General features: G+C 40.4%; 1 pseudogene; it reads left to right on the forward strand.

The window, feature by feature from the left end:
- Positions 1-619: 619 nt before the first annotated feature.
- On the forward strand, positions 620-2,087 carry LOC110296454 (high affinity immunoglobulin epsilon receptor subunit alpha pseudogene; annotated as a pseudogene).
- Positions 2,088-15,744: the final 13,657 nt, after the last annotated feature.

The following is a 15,744-nucleotide window of genomic DNA, read 5'->3' on the forward strand; positions in this document are numbered from 1 at the left end:
TTTTACATCTTGCTGAGTCATTGCTGACAATTATTCATTGAATATCTGCCTACTATAAAAACTGTGGTAGGTATTAGGGGCAGATGCAGCCCTGACTACTTGATACATAGATTTATATAGAAAAGAGGACAATAAGTAGAAATTAAACATATAGTTCAAATTGATGCATATATTTTAAAGAAACTTTTTTTTTTTGGCCAACTACAATTAACAACAGAGTTGAGAAGACTCTGTGAAGAAAGAGTGTACAAAATAAATCCCCTAAGCTGAAACTCCATAGTCTATCTGTATGTTTATCTACTTTTGCTTAACTCGACCCTGATCTAAAGGGAATTCTGCTTTGCAAGCCTTCTCTATGTGTGCTCAGATTGGGCAGAGAGGAGGGGAGTTAGAAGAGAAAGGTCTCAGAGACTTTATAGCTCCTGACTGACTTTTCAGGGGGAGAAAGGATTCAAATGTATAGAAGTGAGGTTATTCATATTATTTTTGTCTTTATTCTTTCATGGATCTTATGAGCCAAGAAACGGGTTAGTGATCATCTCTGGATGACCCCTTTTATCAGTCTGTGCATCGGTCTGTCCCTTTCTCCATGCAATGTTTCTTTGTTTTTTTCCATCCAATGTTAAATAAACCACTACAAAGTAATGAATGTCTTTCAGGCTGGCTGGTTCTTCAGGCCTCTGCTGATGTGGTGCTGGAAAAAGGGCCCTTCTTCTTTAGGAGCCATGGCAGGAAGAACTGGATGCACACCAGGTGATCTACTACAAGGATGCTCTCAAGTACTTGCTCTCAAGTACTATGATGATGGTCCCAACATCTTCATTAAAAATGCTACACTTGATAACAGTGGCACCTATGACTGCTCAGGCAGTATTCATTGGGTGTACATTTACTCTGAGAAACTAAGAATTACTGTAATAAATGGTGAGTTGATAATGAAATACATAGTCTTTACTGGGGAAGGGAAAGCACACATATGAGTCAGTGTATGAAGTTAGTACAACAACTAACTTCAATAAGTTGTGATTGTCTCAAAGACTAATAGACTTACAACAAGGAGACCCAGTCCATATCTCAACAGCAGAGCCCTTATTTGCCAAGTGCTGATGGTAATGTCTATGCACAAAATGGAATTTTGCAACAAATAATGGGATATTTTTGTCAAATGGCTTTCTAAACTGTCAAGTTCTGTCCAGACACAAAAGGATCCAGTCCTTATTTCGATCTCAAATTCATCTATTGCTCTGAAGAATAGTATTTATATTTATCGAACTGAAAGGAGTTTGGAAAGCCAAAGGAAGCAAGGATATAAAGAGATTGAAGAATCCGTATTAGCCGAGGATGGTAGAAGAGGAAAATCAACCCGTCAGCAAGCTGTGAGGGCAAGTCCCAAAAGATGTGAGTGAGTCTGCTGAGAACAGGCAGGTGGCCTGCCCTTATGACCCACAAGAATATTTGCTCTTCCCAAACATCATGTAAGAGGGGAACCTTTGAAATGTTTGCCTTTGAAGGAAGAAATTTCGTTTTATCTTGGCATGCTCATAATTATCTATTAAAAAAAAAGCAAGACGCTAAATCTCAGAGTTAAGCTCTGCCAGTATTTGCTAATTTGAGAGTAAAATGCTGTTTAATTATCTCTGCTCCACTCTGTGTCCTTTCTACATTCAAATAGTCAGGGAACAGCATCATGTTTTCCATGACTTAGGCTGGCTAGAGGAACTTTAAGACAGGGGTCATTGGGAACCACTTATCCTTCTATAGTGCTCTAGAGAGAATAGACTGTGGAACTCAGTATATTGGGTGTTCTCTGTCTGTTCTTGGATACCCCATCATACTAATGATGGACAATCATGCCTGGGTCCCTCTTGAGCCCCATTTTCCAATTTCTGATCTGAATTGTATACTTGTTGCATCTACACTCCATTCTAACTCACAAAAGCAAATATGGTTGACTACAGTGAATTTTTCCATTGTTGGTGATGATTTTGTTTGCTGTGGACACAGGGTTATTGCTCTCAACCCAAGAACAGTTCAAATCAGTCTTGGAGATTCGGAAACCTGGAAAAGGCAACAAGGTTGAAACCTAACTCCTAACCTAGGTACATAAAGGAGCTAATGTTGTTGGCAAAGAGACAATTCTTAACAGTAATTTTTCACAGTGTTGTCAATAGCTTCTCAACTGTCAAAGGCCACTGGCATTATCCACTGAAAAGTCTGTGCCCCAGGATTTGCATACATGCTTCATTAAACCAACTGCAGCTGGTTAAGCAACATGTAATAGCAAGTGCTCAGTAAACACTGGTTTAATAAGGTAAAGAATGAGCCAATTCCTATTGTTGTATTTGTAAAAGAGAATCACAATTTGAATAAAGTAAGCATGAAACCATGTGGCACAGTACTTTTAGAGATCCTGGGTTTATTCCTTTGTTCAGTTTCTTCTAGAAGAAAGACCATGAGGGTATGAATTCAAATGTCTTTTTTGTTGTTGTTATAAACAGTAGGCAGCACAGAAGACATGGAGGAACGTTGGTAACATATTGTGTTCTCCCATCCATTACTATGAGATATTGATTCTTGATAAAAGTTTCAAGGCACGGAGAAGAATTTCAGACTGGGATTCTCATGTGATGAATTCACTGCTCTTGTGTCACCCAAACTTATAACTGCAACTTATATCTTCACAGTGTGACTCAACCAAAGGTTTTTTTTTTTTGTTCGTTTGTTTGTTTGTTTGTTTTTTAAGAAATCCAGTAAATAAACTCTGTAGTTTAGAATCAAATAAGTTATTAGGCAACGAAAATAGTTGGTTTGATTTGTACATTATCTCTCATTTTATGTTACCAAAATATTCAATGAAGGCCCAGGTCTACCTCACAGTATGAATGGGATTATGTTTCTTGCCAGCAAAGATATCCATTATTATGACTAAATCACACAGTAGAAGATATGAATCCAAATCTTGATTCTTTTACTTTCTGGGTTTGTGATTTGGGAAAAATCTACTTACCTATCTGTAAGACAAGTGTTTCATTTCTAAAATTAGAATGAGCCTATGCATTGTGTCTAACTCAGCTCCTGCTCCGTGCCCATGCAGACAGTGAGCTGGGGCTTAAGGAAATGTCTAAGGGACAGGGGCATGCTGTCAGTGCTGAACACTGGTTTATGACAACCAACATGTAAGAGCAGAGGGCTTCAAGTTTGCCCAGACTCTGCACCTACTGACAGTGTTGGGAAATGTATGAGGGTAACTAACAAACACTGACTAGACCTGGAATTCCTACTTAGCAAAAAAGTGCAAACAAGAGGGGAAACAGAGTCATATTGTCAACTTTTTCTGTTTTGAAGACTGGTATATGATGTGAACTGCCTTCTACTCCTCATTTCCCCCCTCATTGTCTATGGTAAGGATGACAACTTTCCAGTCATGTAGAGTCATGGAAATAGGTGTGATGAATGCAGAAGAGATTTCTATTGAAATATAGGCAGGGGAAAGTCCCCAAAGGAAACTCTTGGGTGCTTTTATGGGAAACTTTCTCTACTACCTGTCCAAGATTTACTTCAGGATAAAGCCTTCAGATCACAGTGCTGCCACCACACACAACTGAGACACATTGTTCCACAGAAGCCCCTACAGTGTCAGCGTCTCTGGTACTGAGGTAAACAGGATGTTCCTCCTTCTCTGGGGTAAACAGGAAGTTCCTGCTTTATTGAAGACTTAGTGGTGATGCCAAATCCTCAGAGTTAGGAACTGAGAGGTGCTTGATATGGGAAGGAATACTAGGTGCGATCAGCTTAGGAAACATCTGAAGGGACATCTAGAATCCTTAAATGTTGCTGTTCGTGTTTGCCTCCCTCCTTCCCCATTCAAGCTTGGGAAGGCCATGGATAGAACAGAGGAGAGGGATGGGAGTCCAAGGGGCTTCTCACTGGGTGCTAGACCAGGCCAGGCCACTTGCAAGCCTTTGTTTCTGTATGAGAGGGGATTGGACAAGGTGGTTTCTAGAGTCTCCTTAATCTCACACATCGCCTCTCATTCTCAATGTACTGATCATCCAGGTGGAGATGGTCAGAAGTCATTTCCCACCCAGCACCATAGTGGATTTCTCCTCATGCGCCACCACTGGGCACTCAGGTCTGTCACCACTTTGATGTGTTGATTGTCCTATATAAACTCCTGGTCTCTTTTAGATTTGTGCCTGCCATTTCTGTTTATTTCTTTACTCTATTACCATCCACATTTTATTCAGGAAGTTATGTAGAAAACAAGGTTTCTACAAAATAAAGTTTTACTCAATTGATCTCCAAATGATATAGTTTCTAAACGTGTGTGGTTTTGTTTTGGTATATAGGAAATATTTCTATTTATGTTAATATTGCCTAGATTCTACAGACAAGTAGAGAAATTCACCCCTCACTTACCCAATAAGCCTCCTTGGTCACCTCTGATCTGTATCAAATAGGCCCAGGCCAGACAATAAAACAAACCTAACATCCTAAAATAGATAACCACAAATGCTAAGAATTCCCAATAGTCAGAAGAGGGAAACAAATCAGCATTTTCTAGCTTGGGCCACCGTTGGCAGAGAGACTCAGACAAAAGTTCTCAGAGACTGAGAATTAAGTCCCAGGAAGGTTTTCTCAGTTAGGATTTCTATTGCTGTGATAAAACACTATGATCAAAATCAATTTGGGATCAAGGGTTTATTTCACCGTATATCTCCTCATCACAGTGCATTATTGAAGGAAGTAAGGGGAGGAAAGGATTCTAAGTGGGGCATGGAGGCAAGACGTGATGCAGAGGCCATGGAGGGGTGCTGCTGATTGGCTTGCTTCTCATGGCTTCCTTCGTCTGTCTTCTTATAGCACCTAGGATGATCTGTCCAGGGGCGCTACCACCCACAGTGAGTTGCATCCTCTCACTCAAGAAAATATACCTCTTATGCCCATAGGTCAAGCTGGTAGGGGCATTTTCTCAATTGAAGTTCCCTCTTCCAAAAGGACTCTAGTTAGTGTCAAGTTGACATAAAAACTGCCAGCACAAAGGGCTTGTATTCTCTTTTAAACAGGAAATGAGAGTGCAGGAGCACCTCTCTAAACCTGGAGATTCATTTTCCTGTTGTGGAGGGTAGAAGCACAGAGACAGCGCAGGCCTATGGATGACCTCAGAGTCTGTCTTCCTGCCTTGCATCACCTGCCCAGGTCCAGACAGTTACTTACCAAGTCATGTCCCTATCTTGTGCTCCATCAAGTGCCACAGCATTCCCACTGAAAGCTGGACTCTACTAATATGCTCTGAATCGCTATCAAGTTTACCTGCTCATACCACCTGCAGCACCCACGATCTTTCACTTTTAAAACTGAAAAGGCATGGGTGTACTGTCAGTTTCGTTGCTGTTCAATACAGCACAGACAGTGGGCAAAATCTCTCTGCAATGTTGTGAGGTCAGGGGGCAAAGAATCTGAAATATCAGAAAATTCAGACAGAAAATCCCAGAGGTTTATTTTTAAACCAGGTTTTTAAAGGAGATTGTATTAAATTATTATCGTGAAAATCTTGTCATGGTAGATATAACTCAGCATTTGGAATAAAATATATTTTAAAACTGAAAGAAGAGATCTCTTCTACCTGTACTAGAATAATTTGAGGCTAAAAAATGTGTTCTTCACAAATGCCACCTCTTCTAGAAGCGGAATTGTAAACTGCTGCTGCAAATTCCTGACCCCAGGAAACAGACACCAGGACAGAGGCTTGGATGCAGCATCCACACCTTTGCTGGAGTGAAGGAATCTGGGTTGAGAGAGACAAGCTGAAATGTGAACCAGTCATGGCAGAAACCCTACACCATGTCACAGATGGACCTGAGATAGCTCTTTGTCATCACCATAGAGAGGAGACACCATGGATTAGACAAACCTCTGGAGGCAGCATGTCCCTAGAACATGTAAAATCACAAAGATGCAGTTCCTTAGCAAGGATGCTTCCTGAAGGGGATGGACTCACTGAGAACCTCACTCCAGGGTTCTTAGTTACCTGGGGAACCCATGTGATCATCCTGAAAGTACAATCTGGGGATGCATCAGCTTCTGGAAAATTCATCTTCAGACATTTGATGACTGTTCTGCTGACTATCGTACCATTACTTCATAGCTTTAAACTACAGTGAACAAAATTGCTAATCCATTACAAAATCTTTTAATCAAAGTTGGAGAAAGGAATTTCTGGGAAATCTGGATACTTAGTAAATACATATGTAACTCCCCCCCCCCATCACCATGCAGACTTCATATTCTAGTGTTTTTGTCCAAAGTGACACATGCTACCTTGTTCACTTCAATGGGTGTGTTCCACTCAGTCAAACAGCCAATATAATGTGCCTTTCACTGTGATGGGCTCCATCTAGCTCCACCCTCTTACTGCAGCCTGGAAAAGATGAACGAATCTCACCTTACTCGTTTAGTCCTCTTCTCAGTTTGAGTTTTCTCCTGTCACAGGATTGTAGAGAGCCCACACCTGTGCTCTCTGTAACTGGTGCAGTTTTACCTTCTTACCTCTGTGATAACACCCACTTTAAAGACGTAGTTTAAGTGTCTTGAAACCCCTCCCCCCAGGCCATCACACAGTATTAACATGCTATTTGTGAAAACAGACTATGAGACAATCTTTGACATAAAGGTACTTGCATATGAACCTCTTCACTGTCTTGCTACGACATCCACACTAACTGCACCAGCAGCCTCAACAACAACAAACAGGTCTTTCTGGGTTTGTTTCTAAACTTGATATTTATCAGATTTAGAAACTTGATGTGCTTAGTGTTTAAATATACTTGAATTAATACAGTCTTGCTTAACGATGAGGGTCTATTCTGAGAATACATCCACAAGCAATTTCATCATTATGCAAATACAGAGCATATCTATATGAACACAGTAGCATGTTGTACATACAAAACTGTATGGTTTATGCCATTGTATATGATGTCTATTATTGGTTGAAAGGTGACTGTGTGCCATATGACTGCAATTTGCAATATTCTCTTGGAGAGTACAGCTATGTGCACATGTGAAAGATTCTATACACAAAGCAGTTTGGCTCCATCCTTGAGCTAGGTCTAGTTCCAAAGCTTCCAATTCAAAGAGTACCAAGCCTTTGGCTATAAGTAACATGGGTTTATAAATTTAATGAATAAAATAATAATATTCTAAAGCCAGACATAGTGATACTTGCCTGAAATCCAAGTACTTAGGAGGCAGAGGCAGAAGGATCAAACAAACCAACCAAATATAAAAACAATACTTTGGGGGAAATGTCAAGCTTCATGTTACTCTTCTTCAAATTATTTATTTAAAATAACTTAAAGTTAATAAATTATGTACTTATATATTTCAATAATTTATCCATTTTATAATAAAGTTTTTAAAATATTGTTCTTTACTTCTCAATTTCTATTTTTGAAATAATTTAAATTCTACATTATTTTATATCAGACTTTTACTTCAAAGGCATCCTGGTTTATTGAATTCATACACAGTATATGACTATTGTAACATGGCAAAGGTTAATTTTACCAACAATGGTAGCATTCAATGATTCAAGGGTCAGTGTGGTAGTGGAAGTGTTTATTAACAAGTCAGTACACTGGAAGATCACTGACTCTCATCTTCCACTGACATCATGTCCCTTATACCAAGGGAGAGACATGTACACTTTCATTTTTATGTCATTGTTATTTTTAAAAAGTTTTCATAGAAATATTTGTGTCATATTATTTCCCCTCCCACAACCTGTCCCAGACTCCCCCATTCTCATTCTCTTAAAAGAATGAGAATGGAAATTGGGCGGGCATCTCTGGGACTAGCTGGAGGCCTGGGATGGGGGAGGCTTTGGAGAGTCTATGGGGGTAACCCTAGCTTAGATTCCTACCAGAGGGGGATATAGAGACTGAAGTGGCCACCTCCTGTAGCCAGACAAGAGTTCCAGTGGAGGAAGGGAGACATCAACCCACTCACAAAACCTTCAATCCAAAATTTGTCCTGTCTACAAGATGTATAGGAATAAAGATGGAGCAGTGACTTAGGGAACAGCTGACCAATGACTGCCCCAGCTTGAGACCCACCCTATGTGAGAGAGTTGACCTCCAACACTATTAATGATACTCTGTTATGCTTGAAGACAGGAGCCTAGAATAACTGTCTCTTGAGAGGTTTCATCCACCAGTGGATACAAACAGATGCAAAGACCCACAACCAAATATCAGGTGGAGCTCAGGGAGTCTTGTGGAAGAGTTGGGGATAGAATTAAACTAGCCAGAGATATCAGGGACACCACAAGAAGACCTACAGTGTTAACTAATCTGAGTCCAGGGGGCTCAGAGGAACTGAACTACAAACCAAAGAACATGGGCTGGACCTAGGTCTCCTACACATTTGTGGCCAATGTGTAGCTTGGTGTTTATGTGGTCTCCTAACAACTGGAGCATGGGCTGTTTCTGACTCTGTTGCCTTCCATTGGATATTCTTCCCCTATATGGACTGCCTGGTTGGGTCTCTGCAGGAAAGGATGTGCCTTGTCTTGATGGGACTTGATATCCTAGGATGGGGTAGTGCACAAAGGGGGAGGGATTTGCAGGAGTGGGACTGGGAAGAGAGGAGAGAAGGGGCCTGTGATTGGGATGTAAACTGAATATACAAAATGAATTATTGAAAAAAAAAGAAAAACAAAACTAAAACCAACCTTACAAAAAAAAAAGCACATAAACACACAACCCCTAAATGTTGGCCAATTACTCCTGAATTTGGGTCCTACCCTGGTTCATATACTCAGTGTAACTCCATTGAAGAAAACTGATTTTTCCCTCTCTTAGTAGCTACCAATTGTAAATAACTTCGTCATTAGGGCTGTGCCATTTTGTCTAGTCTTACTGACTTACTGAACTATGGATATGGCAATATGTCATCAGGAATCATTTTATTGCTATGTTCCTTTGGAAGAATAATAATACTAACCATCCCCTTAGGAGCCATGAACTGTACAACCTTATGCTCTTGGCCTTATAATCAGTATCAGGTATGGGTTCTATCTCATGGAGCAGGCCTTAAATCCATTAAAAAGTCATTGGTTACTCCCATAACGTGTAAGTGCCCACCTAGTCCAATGTTTGAAAGTGGGGTCTGTTCAGAAGTGTTCGTAGCTCACATCCTACCTTGTTTATGTAGGTCAGCAGGAGTTGCTGTCCAGTGGATTCAAAGAGGACATAAATCATCCAAGTTTCTATGTTGGTTAAGGTGACTTGTGTCTGATTTTTGTTGTGGTCAGTGTTTCTCGTGAAAAATCTTCTGGGTGTGCCCTGGGACCAGGCAGAAAACACTCGGGAAGAAAGAGTTCCTGCAGTTAGTTTATGAAACTTAGATATCAGTGGCAACAAATCCTAGCGAGCTAGGACAGACAAAGTCTGAGAACTGGGATGGGTACATATGTTTTACTATATTCTCTACAAAAACACCTGTTTCCTTTCTCCTCATCTTCACTTTCACTTTGAAAAGATTTTAAAAATCAGAGTCATGGAGCAACACATGCAAGTTACCACATTCCATAGCTCTGCCTGCCTCCCAAGAGGCCAGATCTAACCCAACACACACACAGGAAACCTGCTCAAACCTGAGAAACATGGCTCTATCTGCCTTCTGGGAGTCCTGTTACAATGCAGGACACTCAACCCAATCAACATGAGAGGCAAGTACATGATGAAAGTCATTTGCCTTTCATTATGTACTTGCAAGAATATAATCAACTGACGCCAATACAATATGCCACCATCAGAACCCAGCTCTCATACTATAGCAAGCCTTGGACATTCTACCAAGGAGCAGATTGAAACAGATATAGATACTCATAGCCTAACATCAGGGGAAGGTCTGAGATACTTATGGAAGAGTTGGGGGAAGGGTTTAAGTCCCTGAAGTAGATGAGAATCCCACAGGGACCAAGAGAGTCAACAAACCTGGATCCCAGGGAGCTCTCAGAGTCTGAGGCACCTACCAAAGAACATACACAGACTGGAAGGAGGCTCCTGGCACATATGTTGTAGACAGGTAGTTTACTCTTCATTGCTGGCCTCAGAGGGAGAGGATGTGCCTAATCTGGCAGAGACTTGATGTACCAGGGTGGGGATACCCAGGGAGGGGCTCCACCTTCTCAGAGGAGAAGGGAGAGGGAGAGGGAGAGGGACTCTGTGAGGGAGAGACCAGGAGGGAGAGCAGCATTTAGGATGTAAAAAAATTAATTAATAAAAAAGACTTTAAAAATTATCAACATAGTGCATACTCAGAAAAATGAATAAAACATGGCTCAATAAACTAAAAACCATTAAGCAGGCCAGCTATTTATAGTCACCTCTAAAATTCTGCCTCTGTACCCCTTGACAATTAGCAACATTATTTTTCCTGCAAATATTATCTCATAGTTTGTGTGACACCTGTTCCCTTTTGTTACTTCACTGTTTCTTCACAAATGCTATAGTTCACATATTCTTGCCAGAGTTCATTCTGTCTTGAATGAAATCATAGAAGACATATTATTTTGCACATGTCTTATGATGTTCAACATTATATCTTTAAAATTCATCCATTTTGTCATGATTCATATATCCTACAAATTTTCAACTGTATCACAGTGTGCTTGTGTTTGTTTCTGGCCTTAGGGTTATTATAAATGGTCCTGCAGTGAACACGCTTAACAGGACACAGACATACTCTGACATCGATTCCCTAAAAATTGAGTGTGGTACAATTTAATTCATTTTTGACACTAACTACCCAGAGCTAGCACAGACCTCACAAAATAAGGAAAATTTCTTCATAAGACTGCCTCTAGTTCAGACATCAGACACAAATCATAGGGAGTGCCCAGGCATTGCTCGGCCAGCTACAGACTTCAGAATGCCGTTTTCCATCTTAATCGTGGAACAATCGCAACACAGATCTGAAGTCCAAGTACCTGAGGTCAGCATCACGTTCAATCATGAACTTAGTTCTTAGGACTAGCCCTACTTCCTTTTATGTCTTCCTTCCTTCCTTCCTTCCTTCCTTCCTTCCTTCCTTCCTTCCTTCCTTCCTTCCTTCCTTCCTTCCTTCCTTCCTCCCTCCCTCCCTCCCTCCCTCCCTCCCTCTCTTTTCTTTCTTTCTTTCTTTCTTTCTTTCTTTCTTTCTTTCTTTCTTTCTTTCTTTCTTTCTTTCTTTCTTCCTTCCTTCCTTCCTTCCTTCCTTCCTTCCTTCCTTCCTTCCTTCCTTCCTTCCTTCCTTTCTTTCTTTCTTTCTTTCTTTCTTTCTTTCTTTCTTTCTTTCTTTCTTTCTTTCTTTCTTGTTGAAAATTCACACAGTATATTCTGATCATGGATTTTCCTCTGTCATCTTCCCAGATCCTCCCCACCTATCTAACTCTATACCTTCTTCCTTTCCCTCTTTAGAAAACAAACAGGTAAAGAAAATGAAACAAACAAACATAACAATAAACAATAAAAGCACAAGAAACACACACACACACACACACACACACACACACACACGCACGCATGCATGCACGCACACACCAATATACCAGAAAAAGACCAATAAGATAAAAAATGACCAAAGCAATATAAGACAAAAATTCTACAAAATCATCATTGAGTTGTTTTGTGTTGGCCATTTACTGCTGGATATGGGGTCTTTCTTTGTGTTTTGTATATCCAATGAGACTCCATTGGACAGAACTGTTTTCTTTTCTTTTGCAAAAGGTTGCCAGTTGGAGGTAGCTTCTTTGTTCAAAGCAGGGGCTCATGTCCACTTCCCAGTCTCAGTGCTGGAACCCCATCTGTCTTGGATCCATGAAGGCTCTGTGCATGCTGCCACAGTTTGTGAGTTCACATGTATGTCAACGCAGCTGTGTTTAGAAGGCTTTATTTCCTTAGTGCCCTCCAGTCCTCTGGCTCTTAATGATCTTTCTGCCTCTCTTCTGCAAGTGGAGGAATTTAATGAAGACATTTCACTTCAGACTGAGTGTTCAAAGGTCTCTCTCTCTGAACACTGCCCAATTTGAGTACTCTGTATTATTTCCCATCTATTGCAAGAGGAAGCTTCTTTGAAGACGGGTGAATGAAACACTGATTTATGGGAACAGCAGAATGTTATGAGGAATAATTTTATTGCTATGCTCCTCTGTATAACAATAGTATTTAAGAACAGCCTCACTTCTGATGCCAATTGAGAGTCTTAGGGGAACCTACACTTTGGGCTGTCTATGATATCAGGAAGTTTTGATGTTCTTTCAGGTTTGAGAGTTCACTAGAGTATGCTACTTGTGTTCATAGTTTTATAGATTAGGAAGATTCAAAGACAGGCAGGAGGGCAATACAAGAATGCCCATGTCCTTCTTTGGAATTTGGGTGGTTCATCCTGTCAACAAGTCAAGCTGAAAGTTCCAGAAAGCTCTACTGAGCTCCCACTTCCAGGGACTTTTATTGGGGCTTTATGACACAGATGACTGAATTGTTGGCCATGAGAGTAAACACACTTTCCCTGTCCCCATCCTGGAGGTAAGAGGCTGGAATTCTCACTCTCTAATAATGTGCTGATGACCGTCTTCTGTCTTGAAGTTGCTCAGGATATCCTAACCATGAAAAAAGACAAAATATTATATATATATATATATATATATATATATATATATATATATATATATAATCATATCATCAGGTAAATAGCTTTTTTGATGGCATATGCCAAAGAGTAGAATTTGTGGGTACTAGTAAATGAATAATCTATAAGAAAATACCTTTTATTTTATTTTATTATTATTTTTACAAGGAATGACCCTATTTTTGTGGTATCTTATTTTTTATTAGATACTTTCTTTATTTACATTTCAAATGCTATCCCTATACCCTTCCCCCCCCCGCCCTGCCCTGCTCCCCTACCAACCCACTCCCACTTCTTGGCCCTGGCGTTCCCCTGTACTGGGGCATATAAAGTTTGCAAGACCTAAGGGGCTCTCTTCTGCTACATATGTAGCTAGAGACACGAGCTCTGGAGGGACTGGTTAGTTCATATTGTTGTTCCACCTATAGGGTTGCAGACCCCTTCAGCACCTTGGGTACTTTCTCTAGCTCCTCCATTGGGGGCCCTGTGTTCCATCTTATAGATGACTGTGAGCTGCCACTTCTGTATTTGCCAGGCACTGGCATAGCCTCACAAGAGACAGCTATATCAGGGTCCTTTCAGCAAAATCTTGCTGGCATATGCAACAGTGGGAACGACCCTAACTTGTACTCTCACTAGTAAATATTTCCATGAGCACAGGTTGTTCTTCATCTTTATTAGTGCCTGACACTGACAGGTGTTTTAATTTTGGTCACTTTCATAACTACACAGGGATTCTCTTCACTTTTGAAAGTTTCACTGGATATAGAACTTTAAGCTGGCAAAATGTTTTTTCCTCTACTATACTGACATACCATTCTGCTCTCTCTAGCTATACGGTTGTGATTATAAAAAAAAAATCGCTTCTCAACTTGCATTCTCTCTTTTTTCTTTTCAAATTTTATTTTATATTTTACATAATCACTTTACATCCCTTTCACTGACCCCCCCCAATCCTTCTCCCATCCTCCTCCCCTTCTCCTTTTACCTGGTCGGGGTGGGGTGGGAATCCTCCTACTCTGCTACATCAATTCTCTACAAGGCTAGGTGTTTACTCTCCCACTGGGACCAGACAAGGCAGCCCAGCTACAACACATCTCACTTACAGGCAATAGCTTTTGGGATAGCTCCCACTCCAGTTGTTCAGGACCTATATGAAGACCAAGTTGCACATCAGCTACATATGTTCTGGGATGCCTAGGTTCAAAGAATAAACCTGTGTTTATTCTTTGGTTGGTGTTTCAGTCTCTGAGAGCCCAAAGGGTCCAGGTTAGTTGACTCTGTTGGTCTTCTGTGGAGTTCCTATCCCCTTCAGGGCCCACAATCCTTCCTCGTATTCTTCTACAAGAGTCCCCACTCTCTATCCACTGTTTGGCTGTAGGTTTCTGCATCTGCCTGAGTCAGCTACTGGGTGGAGCCCCTCAGAAGACAGCCATGCCAGGCTCCTTTCTGCAAGCATAACAGGAAATCATTAATAATGTCAGAGATTGGTGCTTGCTCATGAGATGGTTATTAGTTGGGACAGTTATTGGTTGGCCATTCCCTCAGCCTCTTCTTTACCCCACCGTGCCTGGATTTCTTGTAGACAGGATAAATTTTGGGTTGAAAGTTTTGTGGGTTTGCTTTCTCTTGTAAAGATAGCTCTTCAACAGAGGGAAAAGCACACAAACTGGTTAGCCAATTCCACATTATTAGCCCTGGAAACACTGTTCATTCTGAACAGATTATAGCTAGGAATATATGTATGTAATAACAAAGGAAAACAGAGACTATGGGGGCTGGAGAGATGGCTGAGCAGTTAAGAGCACTGACTGCTCTTCCAGAGGTCCTGAGTTCAAATCCCAGCAACCACATGGTGGTTCACAACCATCTGTAATGGGATCTGATGCCCTCTTCTGGTGTGTCTGAAGATAGCTACAGTGTACACATATACATAAAATAAATAAATCTTAAAAAAAAAAAGAAAACAGAGACTATGGATTTGAAAGAAAGAAGGTATCTGGGAGTTTTTTGGGGGGCATGGGGGAGGGGAGGCAAGGAAGAAATGTAGTTATGTTATAATCTCAAAAATAAAAGAAACAAAAGAATGCAAAATGCTGACTCCCTTGTGGTGTGTGTGTGTGTGTGTGTGTGTGTGTGTGTGTTTTGTTGGTATAACCTAGCAGCTATCTAGGAATTCTAAGTGTAGATTTTGTTTTCTTTTGCATTTATTTTCTGCAGTTCCACAGAGTTATGTCAGGATGTGGGATTAAAAGACTATTTAGTCTGTCAGTTGCTTCATTCTTCTTGAATACCTGGACTAATGTCTTATTTTGGTTTTGGAGTCTGCTCAGCCATTTGTTACCTTCAAAGTATTGTTTGTCCTATATTGCCTTCCTCTTTCTCTTTGGGTATCTGATTAAACATTGGTTACACAGTCTTATTCAATTTTCTATTTCTCTTATGTTTTCTGTGCTCTTAGTTCAGCCGTGTTGAATTCTGTTCCTTATGACTCATGCATTTTAACATATTTTTCTCATTTTAAAGTTTTGTTAACTTTTCTGTCCTCGAATTTCATTTGACTCTCTCTCTCAGATGCGTCCTGTCAGCTTTTCTGGCTCTCTGCAGATATTTCCAAGCTTTAAACTGTCTTTTTAACACAGCAAGCACAGTAATTTTATAATCTGTGTCTGATAATGCCTATGCATGATGCTTGAGAAGGAATTTTTTGATGTTTATTATTTCTCCTGAATTTATTCCCTCATGTGTCTGATTTATTTGGCTGTTTTATTTTCACTATAAACAAAAGAATAACTGTAGGAATATGTGAATAAATCTCTTCCCATGAAGAGAAAGTTTGAGTTCATTTCAGCCTGGCAGCTTGAAAGAGGGGTGCTCCAACACAGATCATCTTAGCTTGTGTTCAAGGTTGGTAATGTGATTCCTTGGTTATGTGAGGATGTGACTCCAGGTAGCAAGGTTGTGCAAATAGTGTTTAGTACTCATTCTCATCTTAAGGATGGAGTTCACTAGGTCTCAACTTACTGTAGAGAGCAGTTTATATTCGGTTTACTGTTGATTCCCCTTTTT

The sequence above is a fragment of the Mus caroli genome, unplaced genomic scaffold (assembly GCF_978045245.1).
Source record: "Mus caroli unplaced genomic scaffold, Mus_caroli_1 scaffold_1, whole genome shotgun sequence".
Lineage (NCBI taxonomy): Eukaryota > Metazoa > Chordata > Mammalia > Rodentia > Muridae > Mus > Mus caroli.